The following is a 15690-nucleotide window of genomic DNA, read 5'->3' as shown; positions in this document are numbered from 1 at the left end:
ATAACTGCATCATTAGCTTATAAAACATTGTTCATCTTTGTGTTCTCTACGGGACTGTGTCCAACTCATCTGAAAGCGGCATCTGATCATTAAGAATCAAGTTATAAAGAGCGGTGGGGGGTAATAACTTTGCTTTACCCTTGTGGAAAATTTCGGCTCTTGTATCAGATATCTATTTTTGATAAATTTAAGGATTATTGTAGGCTGCTTTTCTAGTTGAATAACTTTAATTCATTTTATTGTTACATGATTTAATTATTAAATATTAATTATTAATATTATTAATTATTTATTATTAATTATCTGGGCGACCCAGGATGACATTCACAAACCAATAGGACTTTCCAAAATCTCAGTTTAGTTTATCTAGGTTGAACCCACAATTTCCCTTTGATGCCAACCCAAGAATGTTGATATTGGTTCTTTTTTGTTTTTCCTTTTGTCTTCTCAGCACTGCTGCTAACTCCCCAAAACAATCATTCCAACTTTAGAACTTTGCTTTTTCTCCAGGCTATGCTATTGTATTAACAGTCTTTAGCTAAATCACTTAACCTTCCCATGTCTCAGATTCCTCAGCTGAAAACACTTACCTCATGGGTTGTGATTAAATGAGTTAATACATACAAACTGTGGGGGATGAAAATATTATTTTTTTTCTTCTAACCCCCGTAGGTTCTCTGGCTGGGGCCCTGTAAATTGGCTGACAAAAAGACAGATTAAGTTGAAAACATTCGCATGTACATTTGCATGTACGTTGCATATCCGAGAGCACTCGGCAACGAGGCACTCAAAGGAGTGGTTAGAATTTGGGGTCTATATACCTAACTTAGAAGGGGAGGGGATGGCAAAGGGCACTTGGGGAAGAGCAAATGGCTTTTTGGAAGGGTAAATGGATCCTTGGAGGGCTGTATGGAAGATATGATGGTTTGTGACAGTGTGTGTCTGGGTGTGGTGCTGACTTCTTGTCTCGCAGAAGCTATTAGAGTGGATGCCGGGAGAGGATTTGTGGCACTTGAGTTCTTTTGGGAGGCCCTGCTTTTAGGCAGATAAGGGATTTTCAAGAACTCAAATGCTTTCCTCTCAAAATAATCCTGTCAAAGTGGCATATTTGGGGATGGCATATTCTGATCCCCTTCAATATGTAAGACCATGTAATGCTCTTAGAACATTCCTGACAAATAGCAAACACTCTCTGAATGCATGTTGCTGTTACTGTGGTGCTCGCTGACTCGATTCTGTTGGAGCGTTCATAAGTGAAGGTTTGAGCTGAGCTGTACTCGAACCAGAGTCTGTGCCCACCCAGTTAAAGGTGAGGGGGATCTAATCCCTCATTTCTGCCTCCTTCAAGATTCTGACCCAGTTAAGAACAGACATAAGACAGTAGTGCTGAAGGTCAGTTGGTTAAGCATCTGACTTCAGGTCATGACCTTGCAGTTTGTGAGTTCGAGCCCTGTGTCAGGCTCTGTGCCAAAAGCAGGGAGCCTAGAGCATGCTTCAGATTCCGTTTCTGCCTCTCTCTCTGCCCCTCCCCTGTTTGTGCTCTGTCTCTCAAAAATAAATAAACATGAAAAAAAAAGAAGAAGACCATAGTGCTGGATGGCGCAGGGACAGTGTGTGGATAGAAGCAGACCTCCGAGCCTCTGGGGCTGTCTGTAGCAGGGGTTGGGGCATTCGAGACAGCATGGCCTGCCACAAGCCAAGAACTGTGCGAGGTCTGGGTGCCTGAGAGTGTAGATGTTTGCTTCACATTTTAAAAATTAAAGCCTGTTGCCACCATAGAAGCTGGGCTTTTTCTATCCTGCCAACAACTATAGTTCTCTCCTTTGGCTAAGGAAAAATTGGGTGTGAACTGATTTGACTTCCGTGTTACCCTGATACTACTTCCCTATTTACTGTGTGTGAGCTAAATCACACTGCTGAAATATATGTGGCAGAACTGTCCTATGAAGTTGTGACTCATGTTTGCTTTTTCATTTTAAGGTTCCATCTGAATGTCAGTTACTCTGGCTGGTGCAGGGCAAGTGGAAGCAGGCCTCTGGGACCTCGAGTGGGATCCTGCAGGCCTGCCAACCACGGGCAGGTGTGGGCACACACAGACGATCAGCTCCACTAGGGATTCATGGAATTAGTTAAAACACATACATACAGAGCAGAAAAACCATGTGTTGAGAATTTTCACTCTGCTGGGTTTTTTGTTATTGTTGTTCATACATCTTTGATATCCTCTGTGGCATCCTCTGGCTGTGCTGAGCTGCCGGCCTGAAGCTGATGCACCATACAAAACCATGTCAAGTTCCCAGCATATAGCAAGCATTCAATGAATATCACCTGCTCAACAGAGAAACGCAGCCTACCAGGTACCGGTTTCTCCCAGGTCTGTCAAGTCATTCAGTCATGCCTCTTTGCAGAAGAAGTTGCTAGTAATTGAGATTTGCTAAGAATGGAAGATTTTTTCCCTTGGCATTTCTGAGAAGGCAGAAATGTTTGTCTAAGTCTCCAACACTTTGCTTAGAGAAAGGAAATGTTGATGGAAGTTCCTACATTTTGAGCCAAGGCAGAAACACACAGTGCAGATAATGAAGTTTCTATTTATAGCATGGATTCATGTAGATTTCTCCACTGGAAGAACACAGGCAGTTGGACTACAGATCCCACATGTGTCCAAATATATTTTGTGTGACTTAGCCAGTCCCAAGGCCTCCCGGTTCGTCAAACACAAGCAGATGGTCCTGGCAGGGGTGACACCATAGCCTGTTTGCTGAACGCTTCCTCTGGAACCTTATTTTGGGGGAGGGAATGTGCACACTCAGTAGGGTGTCCATGATCGTGTGTCTGGTTTGTCTAGACTGTCCGGTGTTCTGTTGTACTAGCATCCCAAGTGATGTAGCATTTGTCACTCTCAAAACTGTTCCAGTTTAGGTGATAAATTATATGCTTACTTCAACATGAAGACACATCAGCTTGCCAAGAAACAAGTTCTAAAATCACATAAAAAGATTTCTTTCCTAATGCTTTAGACAATTTTGCAATGGAAGCCATAAAACTGATACAGATCAAGATGATGGATCTATCTGTAGCTTCATAAGAAATGAATAGAGAATTAGGGGCTTAGTTGGTTAAGTGTCCAACTCTTGGTTTCTGCTCAGGTCATGATCTCACGGTTCATGAGTTCAAGCCCTGCATCTGACCCCTCCCTGGCAGCAGGGAGCCTACTTGGGATCCTCTCTATCTCCTTCTGTCCCTTCCCTGCTCACTAGCTCTCTGAAAATAAATAAATAAACTTAAAAAAAAAAAAAAGTAATGGTTAGAGAATTAAGAGACCCAAAGGGCCAAATATAGAAAAATTAATGAACAATCCAGAATTCTAACAGGCAACTAACATTAAAAGCCCCCAACATTTTGTAGACCTTACTCTTGGGGTCCCAACCAGCCAAAATGCAGGAGAGGATTCTTGGAGGATGCAGACTGTGCTCCAGGACTCCCACCACTCATTGGTCGTGCTGTGGAGCTCATGGCTCATGGGTTGCTAGAGTGCCATTTCTTGTAGAGCAGTATACTCTACCTCCAGCCAGCTGATCCCATCTGAGTCAAGAATGGTGGATGAGTCTGCGGAATTTCTGACTGACCATTAATCCCCACTGGATTAGGGGTTGGTGGTAAAATGGCTGGAGTCAGGCGGTGGGTTAGATCTATCTGGAGACAGCTAAGTCCCCTCCCACTTTCTGAAACTTTGCAGTGTGTTAAAGATGGCAGGATATGAAAGGCAGGAAGAAGACAGATTATTTAGTATTGGGGAAGAATCCTTTCAATGGGAACATCTTTCAGTGCAAGACATAAAGCAGTCAGGCGATTTGGGGCGAAGAGGGCAATTGTCATTATCAGAGTTATCAGTGGCTTAGATCCAAATTTGATAAAATACCCTTTGAGGGACTCTAGTTTTCATAGGATAGCATCCTGTACCCTCTATGAACAAAGAAAAAAGCCTGGAAAAGCCCAGCCCAGCCATAACGCTTTACTTTAAGAATTTGGAGGACTGAAGGGGTTGGGGACAAGGTAATAATCATAGATGGGAGACAAAGATCATGATCAGAAAGTTTGAAAAAAGATACAAAGTATGTAAATATATAATGAATATTAATGTTATATATTGTTAGATGCACAGAAAATAAAATTATACAAACATGTATGGGATTGTTTACATGCACTACAGGAAAACCATTATCCTGGGGGAAAGGGGAGAGGACAGAGATGAGCTATGGCAGGACTTTGCCCTTATTCTCCCCAAATTATATTGGAAGTGAATATTTTGAAAGCAGTGACAAGACTCTGATTTCCAGGTCCCAGGACCCCGGTGCGGCCTCTGAGAGCTCCATTACTCTTGGCTTCTCAGAAGGATCTTGGGTGTAAGGTTGTCTCACCTTGCTCTTCCCTCCTGGAATTGCCAAGATGTGCCTAAAACCCAATTATTGTATATTTTAGAAACCATGGATTCTGACATATATTTTCTCTTAAGGAGAATGGTGTGGTATGTATGTGTGTGTGTATATATATATACATATACACACACACATATATATGTATATATATATGTGTATATATATATATATATATATATATATATATTTAGTGTAATATTTTAATAAGTCACCTTGTTGGCCAATTAATGACCCATATACAGGGGAGGGAGGATAATAATGGCCTTGGGAAAAGTTTATATTGAGCAGGGAGTAGAATGTGTTGGGGAAAATCCAATAAAGCATGTGGGCGCATAGTGAAAGTGGGTTAGGATGCATGGGAAGGGTTTTTACTAGTTATAATAAGGACTCTATCCCTATTCACACTTTTCCAGACCGGTGGTTCTCAGAATGTGGTCCCCAACTCACAGCATCAGCATCACCCAGGCCCCACCCCAGACCCAATGAATCAAAACCTTAGGGGCTGGTGCCATCAATCTGTGTTTTATAAGCCCTCTAGTTGATTCTAAGACACACTGAAGTTTGGTAGCCACTTCTCTAGACTCAATTCTTGTTTCCTGTAATGAAGACGGGTCATTAAAAATCATTACCACCATTCAATTCAACCAAAAAGAAGAAATGGGAGAACAAAGAGGGTCATCCAAACCCAAGTGAAAGACAGGCTTAAACTAGTCCTTGAAGTGTACAATTATAGAATGCTGACAGTTGACAAAATTAAGCATAATGATTTAAATTTATAGAGAAACCTAAAATTAAGAAAAAGAACTAAGATAATGCTAAAATTAAAATGCAATAAAATAAACTGAAGGTTAAAAATAGAATAAGGGGGAAATAAGTAAAACTTTCTATAAAAATAACATCTACCCTATATATCCTTCATATCATACCAGACACTATTCTAAGAAAGGTTACTCTTCTAACTCATTTAATTCTCTCAATAATGTCATGAGACAGGACCATTACTATTTCCATTTTATAGCAAGGAAAGGAAGGCACAGAAAGAGTAGGTACTTTGTCCAGAGTCACACAGCTTGGTAGGTAAAGTGAAGAGCAGAAATCCAGCTAGGAGAGCAATGAAGAACATACCTATTAAGAGAGCCTAGATTAGAAATAAAAATAAAGCCTATGAGTTTAAAATGAAAGGTCAAGAAGTAGGAGAAGGTGGGAAACAAGAAGCAAAGACAAACAAGGTCTTTGATGGAGTGTGGAGGTGAGTGCTTTCCCAGCATCAGGGCATCAAGGCAGAGGGCTCTTCTGTGAAGAAGCGGGTGGAGAGCCTGGCCCACCTTCATCGCTTCCCTTTCATTTTACCCCCTCTCAGGACCTCTCCCCTCTCCACCGAAGCTAGAAGCAGATCATCTCAGACCAACAGATATCCCTACAGTACAAATACCATATCTGTTACAGGGCCAGGACCTCATTTGGTTCTTTTTTAGTAAAAGTAGAAAACCTTTGGTATGTCCTGGTTAAATGGGAGTTAATTTGCTGTATATCAGTTGAAAATTTTGTTTTGTCTGAATCTAGGATATGATGGCTTCAGTATTTCTGAAGACACAGAATTTCCATTAATCATTCAGCAGAGGTAAGAACCCTAAGCTCATTGAAATAACTGCTACTACTATCTGGGTTTAAGGACAATTTAAATGGCTTTTTTTTTAAATTATTTTTGAGAGACAGAGTGGGGGAGGGGCAGAGAGAGAGGGGGACACAGAATCCGAAGCAGGCTCTAGGCTCTGAGCTGGCAGCACAGAGCCCACCACAGGGCTCGAACCCACAAACCGGGAGATCATGACCTGAGCAGAAGTCGTCTGAGCCACCCAGGCATTCCTAAATGGCTTTTTGTATTTTAAGTTTTGTTACGTGTTTTTCCCCCTTCTCCTTTCTTACTGTGATTCTTCAATGAAGAGGAGCTATTATGAAGTTCCAAGAACAAGGACAGAATATCAGGGCAGCTCACATCCCAGCAATCCACCAGTCTTGGAGTGACTGACTGAGGAGGCATCCAGATGTGTCCTGGGTGCAGACCTAAGATGACCTGCCTAAAGCTATAGCTAATAAAAAGTAGTTGCTTGAAAGCTGGTGGGAAGTTTCATTGTTTGCTCTCCTCTCTAGGAGACCAAAGAGAGGTGAAGTCTTTCCTGAGCACAGATGATCGAAGCTGGGTGAAACACTCAGTCAAATTAGAGGTAAAACTGCAATTGAGGGCAGCCATATCTTTGGAGTGTAAAACTGGTACTTGTACTACTTTTGGAAAAAAAAATGTTTAGAATTAGTATTCCCTTCTAAGGTAGAAAAAAGAAATGTTGAGAATCATAAAACTGAAAGGGAAAGATAAATTGTGCAATATTAATATGATTCAGAGTGTATACATTTTAGTTAATGAGTAACACTTCGATTAGATAGTATCTATATAGAGTATAAAGAATTTAAAACTACCAACAAATACACTGTTGAGATGAATTTTTCCTCTCGCTCCTATTCTCTGGTCCTCTGGGTTTTTCCACTCAGGAGGCAACCAAATATATATTACTAAATTTTGTTCAAAGATTTTTTTTACGATTTTTTAAAATACTTTTTAAATACTTTTTTAAAATGTATGTATGTATGTGTGTATGTGTGTAATCTCTACACCCAACATGAGGCTCAAACTCACCACCCCAAGATCAAGGGTTGCATGCTCTTCCAACTGAGCCAGTCAGGTGCCCCTAGTTCAATGATATTTAAATGTTTTGAGTTGTTGATCGATTATTTTATATTTAATTTTATATTGGGAAAGGGGCTACATTATGGATAGCCTTATGACAAATTTCCTGGGCATTAGCCTATACTTGGCAAATGCCAACAAACAACCTTTCCTCTGCATTAGCACAGAAGGACCAATGTTTCCTCTGAAATAGAATTTTCTAGATCTTGGGATAGACATATGGGTAGAATCTGGAATGTCTTTTGCTATTACATACAACTTGTCAAAGGGATTTTTAATAAAATACATTGGAAGTTGCCATAGGATCACCCTTTTTTTTTTTTTTTCTTTCTTTCTGGATATGTGTGCTGTTGTGTCTACAGTTACCAGTGTTGGTTCACCTGGACCTGGATACTCTGAAACTAATTCCTGGACAATTAGGCTTAAGGGTAACAATGTTAGATGTAAGATCCCCAAGCTGACCCCTAAGCTTTGTGGTTCCTTTTGGGGCATTTGTGATAGACTATTCTAATGGTTTTCCAAGAAAAAGACTATAATAGTTATCTCTGGTTGTGTAACTATTTATCCTAAATGTGATGGTTTAAAACAACAACACTCATTATGGTACAGTTATTGTGAGTAAAGGAATCCAGGGGCCTCTGGTTCAGGGTCTTTCACAGGTTTGCAGTTAAGGGGTTGGCTGGGGCTGCAGTCCTCTCCAGGTGTTTCTGTGGGAAGATGTGCTTCCACACTCATTCATGTGGCTGTTGGTTGGAGACCTCGGTTCTCAGCCACATGAGACACTTCATAGTGTAGCTCACAGCATGGCAGCCAGTTCCCTAAGAACAAGCAAGCAGGAGAACCAGAAGGGGTCCTCAACACAGAGTTTATAATATTTTAGAATTCAGTCTTGGAAATTAAATTACATGCCATCCACTCTATTCTATTCTGTTTGGTTCTATTTCTTGAAGACAGGTCAATAAATCCAACCCATACTCAAAGGGAGGGGACGACATAAGAGCAGATTAGCAGTATACTGGGATCCTTGGAAGCTATAACAGAGGCGCCCACCACAAAGACACTTTACTATAATTGCCTGCTCATTTAAAACTTGTTTCCTTCTTTGTTCCTTTCTTTAACCTGTATATTCTATAAAAATAAGGGCTGTGTCTCTTTTGTTTACTATTCTAGCAAATGTGTACTCATATGTAGTCAATAAATATTTGTTTAATGAACAGGTTAAAGGATACATTTTAAAAGTGGTTGTGGTCATAATTCTTGTACAAGTTAGTATCTGTCAAATTTTTGTTTAACTCATTAATTAATGAGAAATGAGAGCTCATATATTTATTATCAGATAAGGAATGCTGAGACGATTTTTACAAATGGGTGCAAACTGGCAAAACTGGTCAGTATTCACAGGACAATAATCAATGGCATTCCACTGGACAAAATTTGTGTTCCTATGGACAGAAATTATTCTCATTACTAATAGTTTTCTACAATTAACTTGTATCTTTACTGTGTTGTAAAATAATATAGTCAAAGGCAAAGGCAGAAAAAACCTGTATTAGTGAACTAGATGGTGTGTTCACTAAGTTTCAAAATCTGCCAGAATTGTTTCTTACAAACCAGTGGTACAAGACAGAGAAAATTCACCCCAAAGAAAGGCCAGGCAAGAGGATAAACTTAGCTCTTTTCTCTTCAAATTCATGTAAGCAGTTATGACACTTAACTGGGGACTTAATGTTCCTTGATTGTTAAGGAATAGGATTTCATAAACACATTAGAGAGTATAAACCATAGAGAGTGAAACCAAACCATTTCAATGCTACAGGGATTGAAGGGGTCGTATAGTAGATTCCAAGGTCTGTGAGATCCAGGGTTCTGTTTGTCCACAATTGCCAAACGTAGGTGGATCAGCTACATAAAAATCTTCTTGGTGGGGGAGTGTGTGTATCAGGGTGCAATGTCTTTGTCAAAAATTTTACTCATGGGCTCTATCCTAGACATACTGAATCTACGTGTATTACAATGAGGCCTGAATAATCTTATTTAAAGGTACTCCTCAGATCATTCTATGTGACCAATTTTATTATGCACTGGTATAGATCACTTCTCATTGAAGGCATTCATGGTTCTGTGGCCATGACCAAAATGCATCTTAAGAATTTTGGGAGCCTTTGAATCTACCATAGAGATGTTATAGATGCCTTTCCCTTTGAGTTTCTCCAGGTGAATATGGGAATAGAGATCCTTAGAAAACATATTATGCTATCAATTTAGCTGTAAAATCACTACAGGAAAAAAAAAAAAAGAAAAGAAAAAGAAAACAGCAAGAGGTGCAACTACAAGGCTCTGCCTATATCCTCAAACCATAGACCATGGTATACACTGAACTAATTTTCATAGCCTCAGTAAAAAGCCTTTTGTTGATAGTATCAATCCATGGAAATTTCAATAGATATTTGCAGAATGTCCTCCTAGGTTCTACTGGAATAAGAGAAAGACAATTATTTACATTTTTTCTACCATGCAGATTTTGCTGAATCATTTCAGTACACTTGAAAAGCTACAACTATTTGAAATTCAAATGAACATTTACCATCTGTGGTATTCATTAACATTATAATGGCATGATTTCAGACATTTCCATTGATGAATATTAGTTTTCTTGAGCTTTATACCCACTAGTTTTAATCTAGTAGTCCATAAAATGTAACAGGTAATCTGATTTAGAATATATGGTATGAATTACAGACTTTAGAAATGATCAGTTCCGATATCCTTATCAGAAATGGGAACAGTTATGGGGTGAATTGTGTCCCTGCAAATTAATATATTGAAGTCCTAACTCAGACACGATCTTTAAAGAGGTAATTAACTTAAAATGAGGTCATTAGTGGAGGGCCTGGGTGGCTCGTTTGGTTAAGCAGCTGGCTTTGGCTCAGGTCATGTTCTTTTGGTTCGTGAGTTCGAGTCTGGCATTGAGCTCACTGCTGTTAGAGTGTCAGTGCAGAGCCTGCCTCAGATCCTCTCTACCCTCTCTCCCTGCCCCTCCCCTGTTCATGTTCTCTCTCTCAAAAAATAAACATTAAAAAAATAAGGTTAATAGGGTAATTCCATATGAAATATGTCCTTCTAGGAGGCAGTTTGGACATAGGCATTGTCCTGTGCGTTTGGGCTGCTATAAGAAAGTATCATAGACTGGGTGCTTATAAACAACAGAGTTTATTTCTCACAGTTCTGGAGGCTGGGAACTCCAAGATCAGGGTGCCAACAGATTTGGTGTCTGGTGAGGACCAGCTTTCTGGTTCATAAACAGCCTATCTTTTGGCCCTGTCCTCAATGGTGGAAGGGGCAAAGGCTCTCTGGGGTCTCTTTTATAAGGGCACTAACCCCATTCATGAAGGCAACACCATCATCACCTAATCACCTCCCCAGGGCCCCTCCTTCTAAATCATCACATTGAGGATTAGGATTTCACCATATGAATTTTGGGGGTGCACATTCAGTCTATAACAGGCATATATGGAGGGAAGATGATGTGAAGACACAGGGAGAACACAGCCATCTGCAAGTGAAGGAGAATGGACTCAGAGGTGACTACCTCTGCAGACACCTCGATGTGGGACTTGTATCTTCCAGAACTGTGAGAAAATAAATTGCTGTTGCTTAAGCCACTTTGTTATGGCAACCCTAGCAAACTAACACAGGAACTAAATTGCCCAAAATTGAAGAACAATAGCTGTATGCCTGAGACTAAAGTATCCAAGACTTCTGCCTCTCAGTTTGGTATATTTTCCTTTATGTCATGATGCTATTAATACACAAAAAATTAATTATTAAAAAGCTTTAGTTATGCAAAATTATAGGACCATAGCAGAGTAGTTTGAAGATTGTTCTCGTTCTTCATTCACCTTGAACATTAGATGCTCTTAACAAATGTTGGATGGGGACACCTGTGTGGCTCAGTGGGTTATGCGTCTGACTCTTGGTTTGGGTTCAGGTCATGATCCCAGGGTTGTGGGATCGAGCCCTGTGTCGGTCTTCATGTTGAGTGTGGAGTCTGCTTAAGAATTCTTTCTCTCTCCCTCTCTGCCCCCTCTCCTCCTCCCTCACTCTCCTTAAAATAAAAAATAAAAACAAACAACAAATTTTGGATATCAGTGTGGGGTTGAGCATTAAATGTAAAACATTTATGCTCTGAAATCCAAAGACTAAGGATTGTACCATTTCAAATATATGGGGTCTATTAAAAACTAAAAACTTTGGCACTTGTTATTATAATAATGTCATCTTTGGCATCACCTGTGCTTGCCTGTTTCTCCGCTTACTTTCTTATATACTATGTGTAGTGTCTGCAAGCCCATGACTGAATCCAGCTTTTATACTAGGGTGACAAATACCTTTTTAGCCTGCAGTTGTAGCTGAAACCTTAAAATTTGGTGCTCAATGATTTAAACAAAACAAAGGTTTCAAGATTCTTTGAGAGTGAGAGGGTTTGTTTTTTTTTTTTTGACTGCATTAGAATTTTGTTCTCTCCATACTTCATCTGTAATTTGTCTACCAACCTAAAGTAACTAACCTGAAATAATTATTGAATTCAGTTTTGTAAAGTCATTAAGATCTTTCAGGATCACGAGTAATAAGCAATTGGAGGATGTGTATTGTTAAAGTAGAACCACAAGTCCTGCCACATACGTGTTAGGTAGAGTTGCCAGATAAAACACAGGATGCCCAGTGCAATATCTGGAACATGCCTGTACTAAAAAACTGTTCGTTATTTTACTGAAATTAGAATTTAACTGAGTTTCCTATATTTTATTTGCTAGATCTGACAACCCTAATTTTATATGATTTAATGGTAGATTGAATACCAACATTTCTCCATGTGATGAAAGACCCCAGAACTTTCTTTTCCTAATGTGTGCAGAAAAGATTGTGTTAAGCACATCTGATGCTTACTTTTTCAGAACAGAGATTCATTTATTGGAGAAGCAATGATCTATATAAGAAATAGATTGTCAATTAACAATACCTTATAAAAACTACCAAACTAACCTATTTATGAAGGAAGAGCAAGTTATCGCTTATTGTATTAAGGGACATCATTATATTGACAGTGTGCTTCAGAAGCATCTCAGGAAGGGGAAGTCAAAGGCAGGTATTTGTTGGAGTTGAAGAGTCTTGTTTAAGACAGGTCTTTCAATGTGGCAGGAGGGCTGTTGGGATTGGGCAAGGTTTATGAAATAATAGTTTAGGATTGATGGACCCAGCAACACGGATTTTGAAGTTAGCCTTGAAGAATAAACAGTCTTTGATGAGACTGATGAATGATCTATTACTCAGATGAGGGCAAGTTTAATGGCTGATTACTTGGATAAATGGATTTTCAGAAAGTTCTTGTAGCAAATAATGAACAACAAATAGTAAAAGCAACAATAACAGTAGCGAAACAAATAATTCTAACGTATTTACAGCTTCATCTTCTAAAGCAAGAATTTTGTGGAATGGGTGAGTCATGTAAACACAGACTATTCTGTGGTAAAATTATTGTAGTGTAGTCAGCTGCACAGTCATGGCTCATTGGTTCTCTAAGTGTGGTCCAAGGACCACTGGGATCCTGAGATCCTTTTAGGAGGTCAACAGAGTTGTCTCTTTTCCAGCTGCATGTCTGTGTGAGGCCAGTTTTTCTGGATAAATTTTAGCCAAGATGATATATTGCAAGGATTGAATCAGATGAGAAATCTTTCTTCTATTAAGTCAGACATTAGAGATTTACGAAAATGTTAATACTGCTGTTTTCATTGCCTTTTTTGGTTGTGATTATCAAGAACTATAAAGGGTCTAAGGTTTTACTCTACTTGAAAGCTAACAAATTAGCTTACCACAGTTTAATGGAGGCTGACAGGAGACAAGAGGCTCCTGTGTCAGAATCAAAAGATTTTATTATTCTCAGCAAAACCAGTAGCCAGAGTGTCGGTATGTTTACATCACTTTCCCCCAGTGAGTACCAGTTCCTCAGGGGCAGCACAGACAGGCCTGGATGGATGCCTGTACACACAGTGGGTTGCAGACAGGAGAGAGAGGCTGAGTTTGGGGAACCTGCTGTTCGTAGCTGGCAGTCAGCAAGCCTGCTTTTTGTCCTGGAGAGAGACCCTAGTTTACCCCACAAGGCTACTTGCTGCCCATTAAACCATGAGAAAACCTAAATAATGAGCTGTCAGAGCATTGGCTTCTTGATATACATAACAAGTTGTCTTGGAGCATGAGACATCTGTGGAGGCATGTCACTCAACAGTTATTTTTCATAAAAATATTTGTCAACATATACATATATTGCTATTTTTTAACAAGTTAAATAGTATATAAACTTGTCTCCATTTTAATTTGTAATTAGTAAACATCAATAGTTATAACCCTTTTAAAATGTGCTCTTTGGCATCCTTAATAATTTTTTTTAAGACTATGGAGATGTCCTGAGACCAAAAGCTTGAAAACTACTATTGCAGGTAGTTTGACTTCTCACTATTATTGTCCCTCTATTCTTTTACCCTAGTCCTAGAGACAATTTATTTATTGCTGCCAAGGAATGCCGATGGGTTTATACAGTGCATGCTCTGGAACAAGCTCTTTTTTTTCATTAATTTATTTACTTTTGAGAGAGAGCAAGATCACACATGCGTGAGTAGGGGAGGGGCAGAGGAGAGGGAGAGAGAGAATCCTAAGCAGGCTGTACTCTATCATGCAGAGCTGGACATGGGGCTTGAACCCACGATATCATGAGATCATTGAACCCATGAGATCATGACCTGGGCCAAAATCAAGAGTCGGACGCCCAACTGACTGAACCACCCAGGCGCCCCTGGAATAAACTCTTTTAAGTGTTCCCTTGGTACCTCACCACTGCTGGTCCCCACTGCTCTGTCTGTCCCAGAGAAGGCTAGAAGAAGTAGGTGGCTTCTGGACCCAGATGGCTCTGAGAGAGTGGAGACATTCCGTCGAAGGCCCTGCTGGCTGAATTTGCTGAGGAGCTTTTGGGTTTTTAATCCTTTGCTACTTGATGTCAGGATGGCAAGAGTCAGGCCTAAAAGCGTCAGACTGACATATGCCATTAGTTAAATTTTCACTTCTTTTATTAGAAATCCTCTGAACAATTTGTTTGTTTTTTTCATTTGGGATTTCTTTGTTCTTCATGTTTATTCAGGAAATCATCCTTTCTTTCAGGTTTGTCTGACAGAAGTCTTTGGACTTTCTTTGTTATGTATATTTATACAATATATATTTACATGTGTGGGATATATATCGCAGGACTCCTTGGCCATATTTGCATTTTGACGGCATGGGGCCTCTAAGTTGTCTTTGTTTCCTTTCTTATTTGCATTTTATCCAGACAAGACCTCCAAATTCTTATTACAAAATAGCCACTTAATGATTCCTTAGCACTGTCTAGAATATGGTCACATTGAAATGCCTCATAATTCTGAATAGTAGGCAACACCAATACAGGATGTCTACTTTCTATTCTAACTTAACACATGTCTGTAATATTTCTTTAGTAATGAGCAGATGCTACTTTTTTCAAACAAAAAATTACACTTAATTACAAAAATGGAAAATAGATTTTTTTCAATATAATAATTATTTGGCAGCCTTAGAATTTGAATGCTTCCGCTCAAATTCAAATGGAATACAAGCCATCAGACTGAAAGTTCCTTAAATTCAGGAGTTATGTCTTATTCACCTTTCTATCCTGAATAACTAAAAAAGAGTCTGAGCACACCAGAGGTGCTCATTAAGTGTTTACAGTATTAATGAGATGAATAATAACAGAAATTTATTAAGTGCTAATTTCATGAAGTCATAAAACATCCTTAAGGAGTTATCTTCTTACTAGATCATTTGAACATCACTATTCAGACTTTGAAATTCCTGAACAAAATTTCTCAATAGACTTCCATCATAACTGAATATGTCTAGTCTATTCATTTGAACTCCCTAAAACTCCTTTTTTTTTTTTGTAGAATTGTCAGATAATGGCTATTCCATGTGATTTATCCTGAATAGACCTAGGTCAATGTTATTTTTTTGTTATATATAATCTAATTCAGGTAAGATAGGGCAAAGAAAACAGGTAGCTGATCCCTCAAATGAAACAACCTCATTGTGCTTCTGTATTGCTGTAAAGGGGTTGGATTTGGGGTGGAGATAAGGTACTATGATATGTTAGAGACCTACGAGGTGTTTTGTTTATATTTTGTTCCTGACCACTCCTGTTAATCATGGACTGAAGGGAAAAGAGTGTGAATTTGGATCAGAGGTTAGAAACAAATACAGAATGCTGTAGAATTATATAGTCCTCTCTAAAAACTGAAGCAAATGGATGCACAATATTTCATATTGTGCTTGGGATTTTAAAATATATTATTTAACCCTATTTACTTTTTTAAATTTTTTTTAGTTTTCAGAGAGGGAGAGACAGAGTGTGAGCGGGGGAGGGGCAGAAAGAGAGAGAGACAGACACACACA

General features: G+C 39.2%; 1 long non-coding RNA gene across 2 annotated transcripts in view; it reads left to right on the top strand.

Moving 5' to 3' along the window:
* The window catches only part of LOC109248376 (uncharacterized), an 87267-nt gene that overhangs the window by 16018 nt on the left and 55559 nt on the right, over positions 1 to 15690 (top strand). For both annotated transcript variants that reach the window (XR_002072019.2, XR_002072020.2), the window contains exons 2-3: positions 6000 to 6057; positions 6381 to 6661. This is a non-coding gene — a long non-coding RNA (uncharacterized LOC109248376). The remainder of the gene's footprint in view (positions 1 to 5999; positions 6058 to 6380; positions 6662 to 15690) is intronic.

Source organism: Panthera pardus, unplaced genomic scaffold (genome assembly GCF_024362965.1).
Source record: "Panthera pardus isolate Hobbes unplaced genomic scaffold, ASM2436296v1 HiC_scaffold_8, whole genome shotgun sequence".
Classification (NCBI taxonomy): Eukaryota; Metazoa; Chordata; class Mammalia; order Carnivora; family Felidae; genus Panthera; species Panthera pardus.
This window is presented reverse-complemented; position numbering and strand designations above follow the sequence as displayed.